Genomic DNA, 14,731 nt, shown 5'->3' with positions numbered 1-14,731 from the left:
TACTGCTGTTTATCTCCAAAGTGAAGAAATAGCATTTTCCTTGTATTCAGAGCACTTACACGAGYTTCCTCCCCTTGACCCTCCCCTCCAGAAGCCTGCTAGTACACAAAGTCATCTTAAAAATCAGAACTATCTTTCCAGCCCAGTCAATCTACATACCATCAGCTGGCAAGAGAGAAGAGAGACAGAGTACTTAGGACCAGATTTTCTCTGGCGTAAATCAGCACAGGTCCAGTGAGCCCAAGTCAGAAGAGCCAGCTTATTCTATTGAAAGAGCTGCCTGAGGAATTCTGGCACCATTTCATACGACAGAAACCTCCAAAAGGAAAACTTCCTCTATTTCTTCTTCACAACCCACATCACACACAGCACCTGGGGGACATCTTCCTGCTTCCTCCAYACCTACTATATTGCTGTCCATCCTGCCCTGGTTCCTCCCTCCTCCCAATATTCCACGCTGGCCCCAGATCTGCTACAACTAGTTCTGCCAACAGGAGCAGCAGCTGAGTCATGGGAGATGACCACTTCAGCCAAATGCACTGAAACCAGACAAGARAAGGAGAAAATTCTCCTTTCCCCCWCAGTCCCAGACCRCAGCAAACAAGGCTCGGAGTCTCTCCTTCACCATGTGTCTGATGTCACCTTGGATCAGCACGTGAAGTACCTCAGCCTGGAGGTGAAATGACAGGAGACACTGGCTTCATGTGTGTGCTTGRATAACACACTCATCCCACGCAGCACTCGCTGCACAATTTATTTAAGTCACCAGGGCAAAAGGAGAGGACAGCTTCTGACCTGCCACTGAGGGGCACAGCCTCCATTAGGGATGCTAGTAGTCCTGTATCTCCATCACTTTTACTCAGGAGTTTGAGCCCCATTCGGGGACAGGATGGAAGAAATTATCTTTTCATCCTTTTCTGCAAAGAGAAGATTAAAACTGAGATGTGTTTAATTTGCTTTCAAGCCCAAATCTCATAAAACACTGCTACAGCAAGAAAATTGCAAGGTCCTGCTCTTGCTGCGAGTTTCAGTGAAGAACTGACTTAAGCAACAGCTGAGGCAGGAGTAAACAGCCTGTTTTCACACCCTTACCCAACACTCACTCCCTACCCCTCCTGCCTCAGCCCAGCAAGCCTCTCACTCCCAGCCATCTTCTGTGGCAGTCCTGAACACAGCTCTCGCTGACATTGCTGCTGACAGTAACTCCTGTCATCTGGGAAACCTGTCACAAGTCACAGAAAAATGCTTTGCCAAAACAGAAGCAACAGTCCGCCAACACCAGCAAGTGATRAGCAATGGGACTGGATGAGGGTTATCCCAGGCAGAGCCACCATTAGTACTGCGCTCAGGTCAGTGACACAAACAGGTAAAAGAACAAGCAGAAAAGATCTCTGACAAAATGATGGTCACTTTTCAAGACAAACAAAACTTGGAAATGAATCTTGCAGTGAGAGCTCAATGAGCAGACAAATGAATAAAAATGTGTATTCAATGAATTTGAGCCCTGTATCACAACAGCCCTCCACTCTGCAGACATCYTTCCTCTGATCACTCTCCCTGACCTGTGGTCTCTCTGCAGATATGCAAACAGGCAATTCTGGATCATCCCCCTGACCCTTCCCCCACCCCAGCACCCTCATGGTCCTTCCCAAACCCAGTTACCAAGACCACTGCCCTTTTACCTGACTGCAGCGAGCCCTCCATGCGCCTGGTAGCTGTTGGCTCCCATGCAGATACTTCCAAGTTATGGCCACACCACCTCTTCATGCTCTCTTTGCAACAGTAAGTAGAAGAGGTTCCTGGAATACTGCACAACCCAGCATAACTCCCACATCCCCAACCCCATCAGCCTTCTTTGGGAAATTAGCTTTGGTGTGAGGGACAGAGGTGGTCAACTAAGCCAAAGGAAGCTCGAGGCCAGCACCARCAGAAAGCTCCCAGACTCAGGCTGTTTCATCTAGCAAGCACTGGAAACTYCTTCCATTCTATGCCATGCATTTGTGCAGTCTATGGGACACAATCTTATAAGAAATAAATACTCTAAGACTCAGAGGAAAAACAGATGTGCAGGGAACACTGAAAATACCCATAGATTCACCAGACAGGATGTATCTCTCCTCTTACTCCAACACACATTCTAACCTCCCAAGTGAATTGGAAAATTGCTAATGTGTGTGTACAGCAAAAGCTGGAAAGGCCCTTCTTAACTCATCTGCATCCTGACTGGGCCAACTCTTGCTTTGTCCCAGCACACAAACCCACTTGGACCTGAGAGAAGACAGAAAGGCACAAACAGAGGATAGATGGCGAACTGAATGTGTGAGCGATGCTGTTAGAACACCGGGAAGCTCRAAGGCACAGAGGTGTTGAGGGAAGTCAGGAGTTGGGGCAGTTACTGAGAATCATGAAGAAATCCGTATGTCTAAGAAGGACAAGCAGAGGAGGGAAAAGGCTACAGCTGGGGGAAAGAGGGGTGTTTGTGACTCACTAGGATGCACAAAGCAGCAAGGAGATCTAGACAGGCAGAAGGCAAGCCAGCAGATTTTTGGGAGTGACGTAGGCGCACCAAGTGCAGYGGAGCATCTTCTCACCTTCAGTCTCCTGGTGTGATTCCCCAGAGGGGAGGCAGCTCCACCATGCTCTGAAGGTTAAGCTGTGCCTTCTGCCTGGCACAAGAGCACATTGCAGCCAATGGGTAAAACTGCCTACCTACTTAAAAGCAAACCCCAACACTGCCAGGAGGGACAGGCTTTATTTTTAGCTGGGACACCAGCAGGGTCACTGCTGGTGCTGCATTTCCCCATGGAAGCCAGGGTTTCATGAAGTGTGCTGTGTGCGCAGGGTCACTGCGGGGGAAACATCTGTCAGGTCAGCTTTGGGGAGATGGATTATTTAAGTTAAGAGAAGAGGAAACATTTACTAGAAGAAGTGAACCTGAAACTGCTCTGGAAGGTTAAAACGAAAGGGAAAAAAGAAGCTTAAAGAGTTGGAGAGGGTGGTAATTTATGTAAGACTGATGTCTAGTGCACCCATCTGCAGAACACTCATACAGGAGAATATCCCATCATGGCTAATCCAGCGGCAGTCCTCCTATGACCCAAGCTTTGAAAGGCTCATTCTTGTCTAGGGGCTGCCAAAAAAAAAAGTAGCAGCAAGTTATTATCCCTCAGGATCCTTCACAAATGAAAAGCACACAAAGAGAGACCCACCCTGCCTCACCCCTTGAAGACACAACACTGAGAGCTCCACCTCTCTCTATTCCCCAGGTCCTCACACAGGGGAGGATGGTGGGCAGTGTCCCCAGGACTGCCACCCTGGCCAAGCACAGCACCCGTGGCGGGCACACAGCAGCAGCATGGACTGAGCCTGCAGCGGTCCCGTGAGGACAAGGAGCCAGGTCCTCCCTTGCTAGTGGGTTTCGTGGGTGCAAACCTAATAAAACAGTTGGCTCTGCTCCCACTTGCACTGCCAGGGAATGCAGTCTGGAGGCTTCAACATGGGGAGATTGCTGTTGATGAAGTGCTGAGTGCTAGCGCGAAGCTTTCAAGGGACTTGAAAGAATGGAGAGCAGAGGGGAAGTTCTCATTTTATTCTCTTCTTGAAAAACCTGAGTCCATTTGGCATGTTGCGTCTGAGAAATAGCTTGGCCTAGACTCTCTGATTTTTTATTTTTTTTTTTAATCAGGATTAATCCCTGTGCGTGTTCTTGGGAAGATTTTATATTAAAAATTATTTTGTCTTTTTTTTTCTGCTTTTTGTACCACTTAATAGCTTAAGAAGTGCTTTGCAGACCCCATCACTCTTAGATTCTTTGCAACTAATTTGCRTTCAGTACTATCTGTTTCATCAAGCACAGAATTCAAGGCTGAACCAACTCCAAGCCTTAACTGCTGCAGGCAATTCAGGCAGAAGCTTCACAGGTGGAAGCAGAGCTTCTTAAGCCAACCTGAATGTTTTCCACCTCTGGTCATTTGTTACCACCCTGCTCTAGCTCTCTTTTTACTTGGCRTAACTGTTTGCATGGCTAGGGCATKAATAAGGACCAGGAATCTACCTGGCAGAAAAGTAAACTGAGCCCAACACCTGGGCACATGTGCCACTGTGCCAGTATCCTGCAGGGGTGGGACAGGAGCACAAACAAGCAGCCAGGGGGAGAAAACTGAAAAATGAGGTCCAGATGACAAGTGTGGCAAGTGCATTAGCTGTATGGGCAGAGGCAGGTTCACCCCTTGCACCAATGAATCCTGTCACACCTCCTGGACCATGGAACAGCCTTGTCCTGCTATGCAAGGGCAGAGACATATCTCTGTCTCCATTTTTCCCAACTAAAGTGTGTGTTCAAGAGTCATTGCATAGTTCCAGCCAAAACCACAGAAGAGGATAAAGGAGCTTATTAAGGTGAACTTGAAGCTCAACATCAAGATATTGCTTCCCAACAAGGAAGGCCTCCCTCAAGGTGGTAAACCAAGAYATCCCGGCCTTAATGACCCAAGACAATTTTTCCTGACAGCAAACAGTATGGAGAGCAAAAGGACAGGTTCTTCAGACAGGGTCTTATTCCAAGTACCCTCACCAGTGCACGGCAGAGGCAGTGCTGCCTTCTCTACTTTGTGCGTGGGGAGCTGTGTCACTGGGGCACTGGTGGATTTCCTGGACGCTGGTGACAGAGTCTCTCCCAGCCCTACTCACATTGAGAGGAGCTAGGACACATCCAGAGTGAGCTCAGCCTGACTGCAGAGCAAGGATCAGACATGCTCTAACCCTCCCTGCTTCTGTCCCTACTCTGGGGCTGGAAACCACCTTTCACCAGCACGCAGCACGTGAACACTGGCAGGGCACCTTGTGCTGCCGGCGCTGGAGTCCCACGTTCACTCCTGGACATGTCACCTTCAACACAACCTCAGCAGTCAGATCTAAGTGCCCTCTTGCAGGTACATCCCTGCATCACTACACTTCTTTTGATTAAAACTGTATTCTGTGATGCTGCTGTTTGCTTTGAGACAGCCTCCAAGTAGCAGCCTAGGAGAGGGGAGATGAAAGCAATGGCAATGCAGTCTCATCCATCTATAGTTTCTAAAACACTCTGGCACCTCGCTGGTTGCAAAACATGCCCAGCAGCATAGGATATTTAGTATTTCTGATTGCTCTTGACCTGGCTGTCTCTGCTGCCTTCCTAAGTTAGGTGGCTTAGGTAAAGAGACAGCAGAGTAGAGGAAGGCAGCAAACAGAGCAAGTTCAGTTTTGTAGCCTTGAAATAATCTGCTAGTGAATGGAAACAGAAGCTTCTCCCTAAATCTGAGTGCTCTGGAAGAGCTCCCTGTTTTATTATCATGGAAAATCCTCATTGGAGTGTTTCGTTAGAAAACAAGCTATCATAAAAGAAACGTTAAGAGCCCTAAGCTCCCTTCTCTCCCATGATGTCAACTGTCAGAGACATCAATGACAGCTCGGCTGTGTGATCAAAGGCTCCAGCAAGCGGATTTAAGRACAGAATTACCAGAAAATTGAGAGTTGAAGGAACATGGGGGCATGATCATCACCTATTTATAAATGAGCAAACTAATTACTTTATGATGCTGTASTGCAGGAACTATGGCACCTGGGTCTCATTGTGACACTGCCAAGATGGGGCAGTGGTGCCTCCAGGCAGTGCTACCTCCAGGATGTGGCACAACACATCCCTGCCAGCTCAGGCTTTGTTATTCCTGCAAAGCCCTGCGACAGAAGTGCCTCTTGGGGAGGTTGGGAGGCCGTCAGGCACTCACATCCTCAACTGCCCTCTACCACTTTAAGCTTGCAGATTAAAGCTTTAAGGCAGAGGGAAAGAGGAGAAGCCACTATGGTCTGTACCATGTCATTGCTCAAACAGCCCAGAAGCCCACTGCAGCTGCAGAAGACTTGAGATGGCTCCTGGATTCATTCTGCAGGTAAGCAAGGACATGCCAGGGAGCTTCTCTCCAGCCCCAAACCCCATAGCCCCATGCCACAGAAATCAGCAGATTCAGGACCATAAGCTCTGCAGCACAGGTGTTTTAAAGRTTCCCCAAGAGCAGCTTATCATCTCATGTATCTCTCAATGCATGAAACTCTTCAGGACAAAGACTATAATTTACTAAACATCCRTATGGTGCTTGGAAGCGTGGGCCCCCAACCAGGCTGATGCCTTTAGGAGTTACCATTATCTAAACAGTAAATCAACAACAGCATTAATCTATGCCACGATACCTAAACACAGTGGGTGATAGTAGATGGAGCATCACAACTATCAATTTCCTGGCTTCAGAGACTTTTTTCCCCTATTAAGATGTTTTTGTCATTGTAATTTAATTTCCTTCACTTTTTTTTTTAAATACAGGATTAGATATTACTGCCTGGTTTATATATAAAAAAAAAAAATTGGCCAGCAATCAAAGCCATCTTTTTAACTGTGAAGCACATGAAAGGCGTCTGAAACATGACAGCAGCAAAGAACAAGGAACTATTTGTCAACGCCACTTGGTCATTGGGGAAGCTTAGGGGAGGAGACTGATGCTGTTTGTTTAAAACAAGCAAACAAAACCCTGACAGACAGACCATTTATCTGTATAGTGCTTCACTTGAAAATATTGGCAAAGGGAATACATCTTCACTTGGTTTCTAATAAAAATGCTGACACACGCTGTTGTGGTCTTTCCCTGCCTTGGGGATGGAGGATGCCTCTCCCAGGAAAGACCCTTCAAAAATAAGGGATACATGTGGGACCAGGCACCATGCAGCAGCAGGTCAGCCTAGGCCCTCAGCAATCTCTCTACCTGTCTAACCTGCAATACCACAGCATCTGCCAAGCTCAGACGAGTCTCATCTGACTTCAGACCTGCCAGTTTTCAGAGGAAAGCAGAAGAAGCAAGAAGAGTGCATTCATGTCTGGGTACCTCTTTCCTTCCTCCAAGCCAGTCAAGCTGAGGAGCAGAGCATCCTAGGACTGCCACACAGAACAACTCCCATTAACACAGTCTGCTCCAGTCTGGATCAGACACTGGCCCAGCAAGAGCACAGAATGGTGCACAACCCAGGCTGTGCATGGTATTGCTTCACGTGCGCTCTCCTGTTCTGGGTACTGGTGTTAAAGACTGCTTCCCAGGGCAACAGAAAGRACTGCCTCACCTGATGATGGCATCTGCCATCCCAGGTGCCATTCTGTCAGCTGGCAGCTCAGCAGAGCMGGAGCACAAGCTCTCTGCAAAAACAAGAGCAACGCAGAAGGGTCTTTCTTAGGACAGCTGCACATCTGCCTTCCTTCTTGCACTCTGTCACCCACTAGTCATTGAACCATCTCCTTACCAAATCCCCACAAGTAGAAAAATACCATTAATGATACAAATGAGAGCCAAGAGGTGAAGTGTGTCTAGCAGAACACTGGAGGTATGCAAAAGACCAGAAGCTCACTTGTATTTCCACTGCCCTTACACAGGCTCTCAGCAGTGGGATTACTACAATCTGTCYTACCTTGGACATTTGGGTACTGCTTAAACTTCCCACTTATTAGAGCACGACTCATACTGGGCTTTAGACAAAAATACCTAGACTGCTGGACTGCACCTTTTGTCTAAGGCTCTCTCTCCCCCTCAGTCCTCTCCTTCCCCACACTGGCTGATATCACACCCTTTGATTTACAAGACAGGGTAGCCAATTTGCCTCATGTTGCTCACTCATGGCAGAACTGAGGGCTCCTGGGCGGCTCTCACTCCTCCACAGCCAGCCCTCGGCAGTAGCTGGACATGTTCTTTTCCAACATCACTACTCCTACTCAGGAAACAAGTCTCGTTCCAGTTGAACACAGAAGCACGAACATGAGCACTCAACGTGACTTTGTCAGCTAAACCATGATCAGGGTAAACAATGCTTCCAGCAGTGGATGGAGCAGGATTAGGGATTCCCTAGAAATGCTCGTGCCACGGGGAAGTAATATTTCTCCCCGCTACACCAAACCTACAGAGCACCTCTAAACCATCTGTGTCCCCCCTCCATGTCTTGTGTYCCCCAAAGCCAACTCTGCTCTCTTGGGCCTCCCACCAGCCTCCTAGGGAGCACGGGATGAATGCTCCTGAACAGGAAGGTGCTACTGACTATTATCTAAGTCTTCCAGCCCTGTTATCTGCAGAAATGAAAAAAAAAAAAAAACAAACCAAAACAAAACAAACAAAAAAAAAAAGCTTAATAAAATCACTCTTTTGCTTTACAAAGGGATATATGCAATTAAAGGAACACACACATAAGCACGAAGAGGGGGAAGATGCGTGCAAGGCATCCCTTCTCATCCTGATTGTCCCACTAGTGTCTCCCCCTAAAAGGGGGGCAAAATCCCCAGAACAAGCCCGGGAACAACCCAAAAAGTCAGGAACCCAACCATTACACTACAGCTCCATTGGAGGGGGCAGAGGGGAAGATGGCCATGGCCTCACGTTTTACAATAACAGTAAAAAAMCCCAAAACCAGCTGCAATGGTTTCATCTCTCATCTAGGGCAATCGATACTTTAGACACAGGTGAAAAAACATAAAGCCCTAAAGCATGGCTGGTAGAGAGGCAGAGTATGAAATGAGCCCACATTTAGGTCAGCTCTGATGCGTGTGCATGTGTGTGTGGAGAGTTGCTGTCCCCCGGCCGTGGGGGGCTGCGGACCCGCCGGCGGCCCCGTGCCCTATTTAGGGCAGCCCCTGGCGCAGCAGCTATATTTGACACCCGGGGTAAACAAGCCGGCCCCGGCGGACGGAGCGCGACAGCTGCCCGGGACAGCGGCCCCGGAGCCCCCGCCCCGCGGCCGGGGATGGCCTGGCCCGGCCTTTCCCCGCGGAAAAAAAAATTAACCAAAAAAAAAAAGGACATTTAAAGGGGGGGGGGGGATGAAAAAGGAAATTTATAGCACTGCATGAGAGCCGCTTCCCCCGCCTGGCAGCCCCGGGCAGAGCCACCCCCCCCACCCCCGGGCTCCCCGGCATCCCTGCGGGCCGCGCCGCGCCGCGAACCGGGGCACCCCCGCCCGGCGGCGGCAGGGATCCCGGGCCGGCCGCGCACGGTGCCGCGGGACCGGGCAGCCCACGCCGCGCACGCCCCGCCGGAGCGCTCCCGCTCCCTCTCCCTCTCCCGCTCCGCCAGGCCCCGGCCCCGCAGCGCTCGGCCCTGCCCGGCCCGGCGCCCCCTCCCCGGCGCGCATCCACCCCGCAGCGCCCGCTCCGCGCCGTAGGCAAAGCCCTCCCTCCGCAGCGCACACACACACACGCACCCCCTCACACACACAAACGGGCACGGAGCCGCCACGGCGCCGGAAAGACAGCGGCAATGAAGCGAGCTCCCAGCGCCTGGGCAACGCTAATTCCTCCCGCTATCCCGGGAGATGAGCCTGCAAAGAGCTCTCGTCCCCCCACCCCCGGCACCCCCCGTTCCACGGCCATTCCCGTGCAAGGCAGGGAGMCCCGCTTGGCAGCAGGACACTTGCCCGCCAGCCTCGCGTCTCCCACGGAGCGGGGGTGGCACCCCTTTACTTACCCTTTCTGGCGGCTTTCCTGACTTTTTTTTGGAGGGTCGGGCTGGGGGATGGGGGAAGGGGGGGCTCCGCTGGCTCCCCAATACAAATCCTTCCGGTTCCTAAAGGGAGCTCATCGCATCTCCCGGTGATTCACCGACGGTGTGTGCGGGTACGGGGGGGTTCGCCTTTGCATGTCAGTCCAAGTTGCCTCGCTCGCTACAAAACCTGTGCTCCCTTTTGCAGCTGTCAGGGAGAGCGGGGAGGTGCATCTGGAAAAGGGGGTGGGGGTGGAGGTAAAATGTTGATAAATCCACCAGCCTTGATCTTCAGCTCCGTGCGGTGGAGTTTGGGGAGGGAAGGGAGATCTGGCGAAGAGGGAGGAGGGCGAGGAGGATGGAGATGAATGGGGGTCGAGGGAGGGGGGAAGAGAAAATGGATTGTACCCCAGATTGCCACTGAATCTGCCGGGCTTCCCCCGCTCCCGCGCTCACACCATCGGGGCTCGGTGCAGGTTTCCCAGCATTACGGTGCACGGCAAAGCGCTGAGCCTGATTTCTGGGAGCCAGCGAGGTTTGCACAACTGCAGCAAGAAGCCAAATCAAAAAGCCAATCTGCGAGCCTCCAAACTCCACGTCACCTATCAGCTGGGAGCGAGCGCTGCAACAGAATTACAAGCCATGCATATTTATTCCTCTGAATCCGGGGGGGGTTTTCAGATCGTTTAAATAAGCGAGGCACGGCGAAACCAAGGCAAACCCTTTCCAAAATAAATAAAGGCAGAGCACGTTCAGCATGTAACACGCACACACACACCTCTACGAAGTCTCCATCGGTATATATAGATAGAGATAGAGATATACACTCACCGAGCAGGGATCACTCCTGTACCTTCAGAGTATATTGACTTGACTTCGTGTATTTCAAGCAGGGGAGGGGAAGAAYATGGTAGCTGAGCCTCCGAGAAGAAGATATTGATTGCATATCTGAAATTTAAAGCATCTGCCAAACACTTCTGAGAGATTAAATTTAGGCAATATAATTACACAGCCAGAGCTGGTCCTGGTATCCATTTGAGGCTGCATGCTTTAGTTTGTGCTTGCAGAAACCACCCAGTTATTTTTTTAACCAAAGACAAATAACAAGTTGTGAGGCAGTAAGTCATTTTAMGGTAAAAAATGCACGTTGCCTCCAAAGCTGCTATTTGACTTTGGCAGAAGACTACTGGGAGCTGGTTTGCAGGACCATGGAACAAAGCAGTACATTTATGTCTCACACAAGACCCATGGAATTTGCACACATTTGTCTCCCATTAGGATCCCCTCTGTTTTTGCCTCAGCARTTATGGRCAAACATGTGCCTCCAGGAGATTTACCTTCTGCACGGCTTCTCACTTCTTTAAAGCCCAGGTACTACAAGGCAACAATCCCTGACACTGGGATATCCTGGCAAAGAATGGTCTGTTTCACCCTACAGAGAGAAGCTGTCCCCAGACCGTTTGTCCCCAGTGACTCCCTGTACCCCCTGAGGTGATGAAGGCCCAGAAGCTTCTGGTGAGACCTGAGCACATGTGCAAGTGCAAACCATCCCTGTCAAAAGCAGCTGAATAAACTACCACGAGAAACCTGAGCCTGAGTCCTACACCGGCGAGAATTTTTACCTCAGGCAGCAGACGCACAAAGAGGGAAGAGGAAAAGGCAGCAGAACACTTACAGGGAGGGTGACATGTAAGAGAGTTGCACCTGCTTCATGCTGACAAAAATGGGTAAGAAAAGCTGCAAATGGGCTGTGGTCCCCTGCAGGACAGCACAGACGACTAAGGCCCTGAAAGTCAGCGGGAACACCCTAGTTATGGCTCCACAGGCAGCCCCTGGTCCCACACCTCAGCACAGGAGGGATCTGCAGACCTGGAAGAGCAGTTATCCATTCTGGTCTGGCTACTCACTGTTGTTAGTTAGAGCAGGGCATGGAAGTCCAGGATGGACAGGTCACAGGAGGAGGCCACAAGGGGACACAGTTGCAAATAAGTATAAGATGGTGGCAGAACACCTTGTGGGCCTCAGACTCAGCCTTTTATCTCCCCAAATGCCACCTGCCACTCCTGGCATCCTCAGATAACCCAGCAAGACAGCTGGGTTCCAGGTAGGAATGTGGGATGGGATGCACATGGGCCAGGAGACATGGCAAGATCTAACATATGCCAAAGTGCCTGAGCTCAGGGCACTGGCCAGCTCTGCACGGGGCTGCAAGCCTGAATGATGCTCCTATGTGATGTCAGGGAGGGGAAAGGCTTCCCAGTGACTGAGGGAACACGGGCACGTGTGGCCCGAGGCATTAAAATGCCCATCAGTCTCAYTCAAGCTGCAGGAGAGCCCCTACTGACATCAACACATAAAATCAACAGCATCAGTAGCTGAAACCCAAGACTGTGTGGATGCAGGGACTCTGGCACTGGCCAGTGTCACCCGATCTCCAGGTGGCCACCTCCAAACCTCACACCCCTGCCAGGGAGGACAGCCCCYGAGGGTGGCAGCTCTCCAGTCACCTCCAACACCAAGCAGAGGAAACAGCCCCAGTTGGCACAGGGAAACTCTCCCAGCCCACAGCTCATCATCAGGCAGTTCCAAGCAACTGCTTGTGCTTAAGGCTCAGCAAGAGTGGGTCTGGAGCTGAGGAGCTGCAGTACAAAATGCTCRTCAGCAGGAGCAAGCCCTGGGGGCAATACACAAATCTACAGTTGGCAATAACTTAAGACAGACAGAGCTCTTTRCAGTACACAGATGTTTCATTCCACCTCATCCCAGTACATAAAACCATGCCTAATACACTTAAGAAACACTCCCAGGCATTTCCCTCTTTCCTTCCCTTCCRTATGGGCTTGATCTTACATTGCTTTCAGGCAGAAATTTTTCATTGGAAGAGGGAGAATATGAAGATTTTTATCTCCTTAGTCTTAAAGGTGAGTTGCAAAGTACTAACCTGAATGAAAGCAACCAACCAGTTTATATAAAAATACTATTTAAAATTTTAAAAAGGCAAAATAAGAAACAAAACCAACCACCTCTCCTTTATATTAGCTTTAACAATTAAAATCCAGGGGTTTCAAACTCCTGGACTGTTTAGCACAGCCTCATTAAGCAAGTGTGGGTGTTACTTTTTAATGRCTACCAAGAGCACTCGATATTTCCAGTGTTACCTCACCTGGGGACCAGAGCTAATGATTTTAAACTGACAGGGGGCTGATTTAAACTAGATATAAGAAAAATGGTTTTTACAATAAGGGTGGTGAAATACTGGCCCAGGTTGCCCAGAGAGATGCTAGACACGCCACCCCTGAAAATATTAAAGGTCAGGTTGGACAGAGCTCTGAGCAACCTGATCTAGTTGAAGATATCTCTGSTCATTGCAGAGGACTGGAACTAGAGGACCTTAAAAGATCCCTTCCAACTCAAACTATTGTATGACTCTAACCCAAAACTGCTGAAAGTCTACCAAACACTAGTTCATTAAAAGAACACAGAATGGGTAGGGCTGGAAGGGACCACTGGAGGTCATCTGGTCCAGCCTCCCTGCTCACACAGGTACCCTAGATCATGTCACTCAGGATGGAGTACAGACAGCTTTTGGATATCTCCACAACCTCCTTGGGCGATGGTTCCACTGATCAGTCACCCTTCAAAGTGAAGTTCTTCATAAAAGCATGGGGACTTTTCCCATGAACAAGCAGGACCTTAATACCTCTCTCAAACCTGTCTCCAAGCTCTTGGGGTTTGAAGCAGAACAAGAAATGGAGGCTTTGTTTTTCCTTTCCTTGTCTGCCTAAAACTAGAGATTTTTTTCAACTTAATCCATACTTTCAACATCCCATGACTTCAGCTGGCAACCATGCTGATAACAAAGATGCTGACAACAGAATACAGTCAACAGCAGTGCTGTTGTTAAAGACAAAATACATTGACTTGCTCTGCCGGGCCAATCGCATCTATTGACATAAAAACTTGCCAGTGTCCTACAAGTTCCAGAGGAAACTCGGGGAATGTGTTAGGACCTATTCAGTGAAAGGACCTATTCTTTCCCCTTCAGTCACCAGCTATGCACCTAGCACATACAGATAAGAATTTCACTCAGCTGCCATCCAAAATTTCAGGTGGATAGGGCCATATTACTGTTTCATTATGTCAGACATTATGAGCTGTAGGTTTGGSTCCTCCTTGGAAAATTTCTGGCTGAGCAAGGCCTTAGGAATTGCTCCCACTATTGCTGTCCTTCCACAATATTTCAGCCTTTGGCCTAATGGTCCAAGAACTGCCAGGAACACTACACTGGCCCTTGTTCCTTGAATATGAGCAGACCAACTTCTTCTGACCTCAAGTTTGTACGTAAGAGCCTGGCACAGCCCCCTTCTCTCATTCAAGATTTGATCTTGGTGAACCTATGTTAAGTTTCCGGCTATTTTTCCAGAGCTTTGCTTTTCCTCCCTCATCAGCTTTCATCAGGTGCCTGCTCACATTTGTGTCAGAAGGGGTAAGATAATGTGACATTTTATTAGTATGATGCATTTGCAGAGCCTTGAAATGAAGTTTTAAATAGACAGAAAATTACTTTGTAGGTAAAAGTGGAAAGGAACCACCATGTAGAAGGCAGCTTCAAGCCTATCCATGATTACAGAGCAAATGAATGCATTTCAAATGTAAAATTCTGTGCTTTATTTTTTTCTCCTGTTTTCCAAATGTGGTTAGAGCTCCGAAAGCCAGGCTGGGCTTTATACACACAACAGCATGCAAATTCTTATTGAACAAGTTATGGGACACCTGGGACACTCCATGCACTCTAAATGACACTTCCCCACTACCAGGGGACGATCTTCCACAGCAGATGGGAGGCTTGTCACAGATGGATAAGGATTCTTTGTGCACTGATTTGTACACATTTGTACACTGATCAGAAAGGAACAGAACACGGGTTTAATCTTTCTGACCCACAAATGTGTCTGTGACAGATGCAGGTTGCAATAGGATCCTCTAGTCTCATTGCAAAGCTTCCCAAGAGGTTATGTCTGGGGTCAGATGTCACTTTCCTCAGGTCTGGCTTATAAGGAAGGGCAATTCTTTGTGCAGTCATCTTCACTATCACAAATTATTGCAGAGCAATGTAGAGACAAGCCCACACGTAGGTGACTGATGCCACAAACATGCCCYGGCCTGGGCTTGCCAAGGGTTTTCTGTGCAAG

At 49.2% G+C, this 14,731-nt stretch overlaps 1 protein-coding gene across 4 annotated transcripts in view; it reads right to left on the bottom strand.

The window, feature by feature from the left end:
- The window catches only part of SLC8A3 (solute carrier family 8 member A3), a 107,606-nt gene extending 97,549 nt beyond the window's left edge, over positions 1–10,057 (bottom strand). For 3 of the 4 annotated variants that reach the window (XM_057366952.1, XM_057366923.1, XM_057366942.1), the window contains exon 1: positions 9,525–10,057. The gene's annotated coding sequence lies outside the window, so the exon portion shown is untranslated. Of the gene's footprint in view, positions 1–159; positions 339–9,524 lie in introns of those variants that run through there. The other variant, XM_057366933.1, reaches the window with a different exon arrangement.
- Positions 10,058–14,731: the final 4,674 nt, after the last annotated feature.

This window comes from Malurus melanocephalus, unplaced genomic scaffold, assembly GCF_030028575.1.
Source record: "Malurus melanocephalus ecotype Western Australia unplaced genomic scaffold, MMel_1.1 scaffold_2, whole genome shotgun sequence".
NCBI lineage: Eukaryota > Metazoa > Chordata > Aves > Passeriformes > Maluridae > Malurus > Malurus melanocephalus.
The sequence above is the reverse complement of the archived record's forward strand: the minus strand, read 5'-3'. Positions and strand labels throughout refer to the sequence as shown.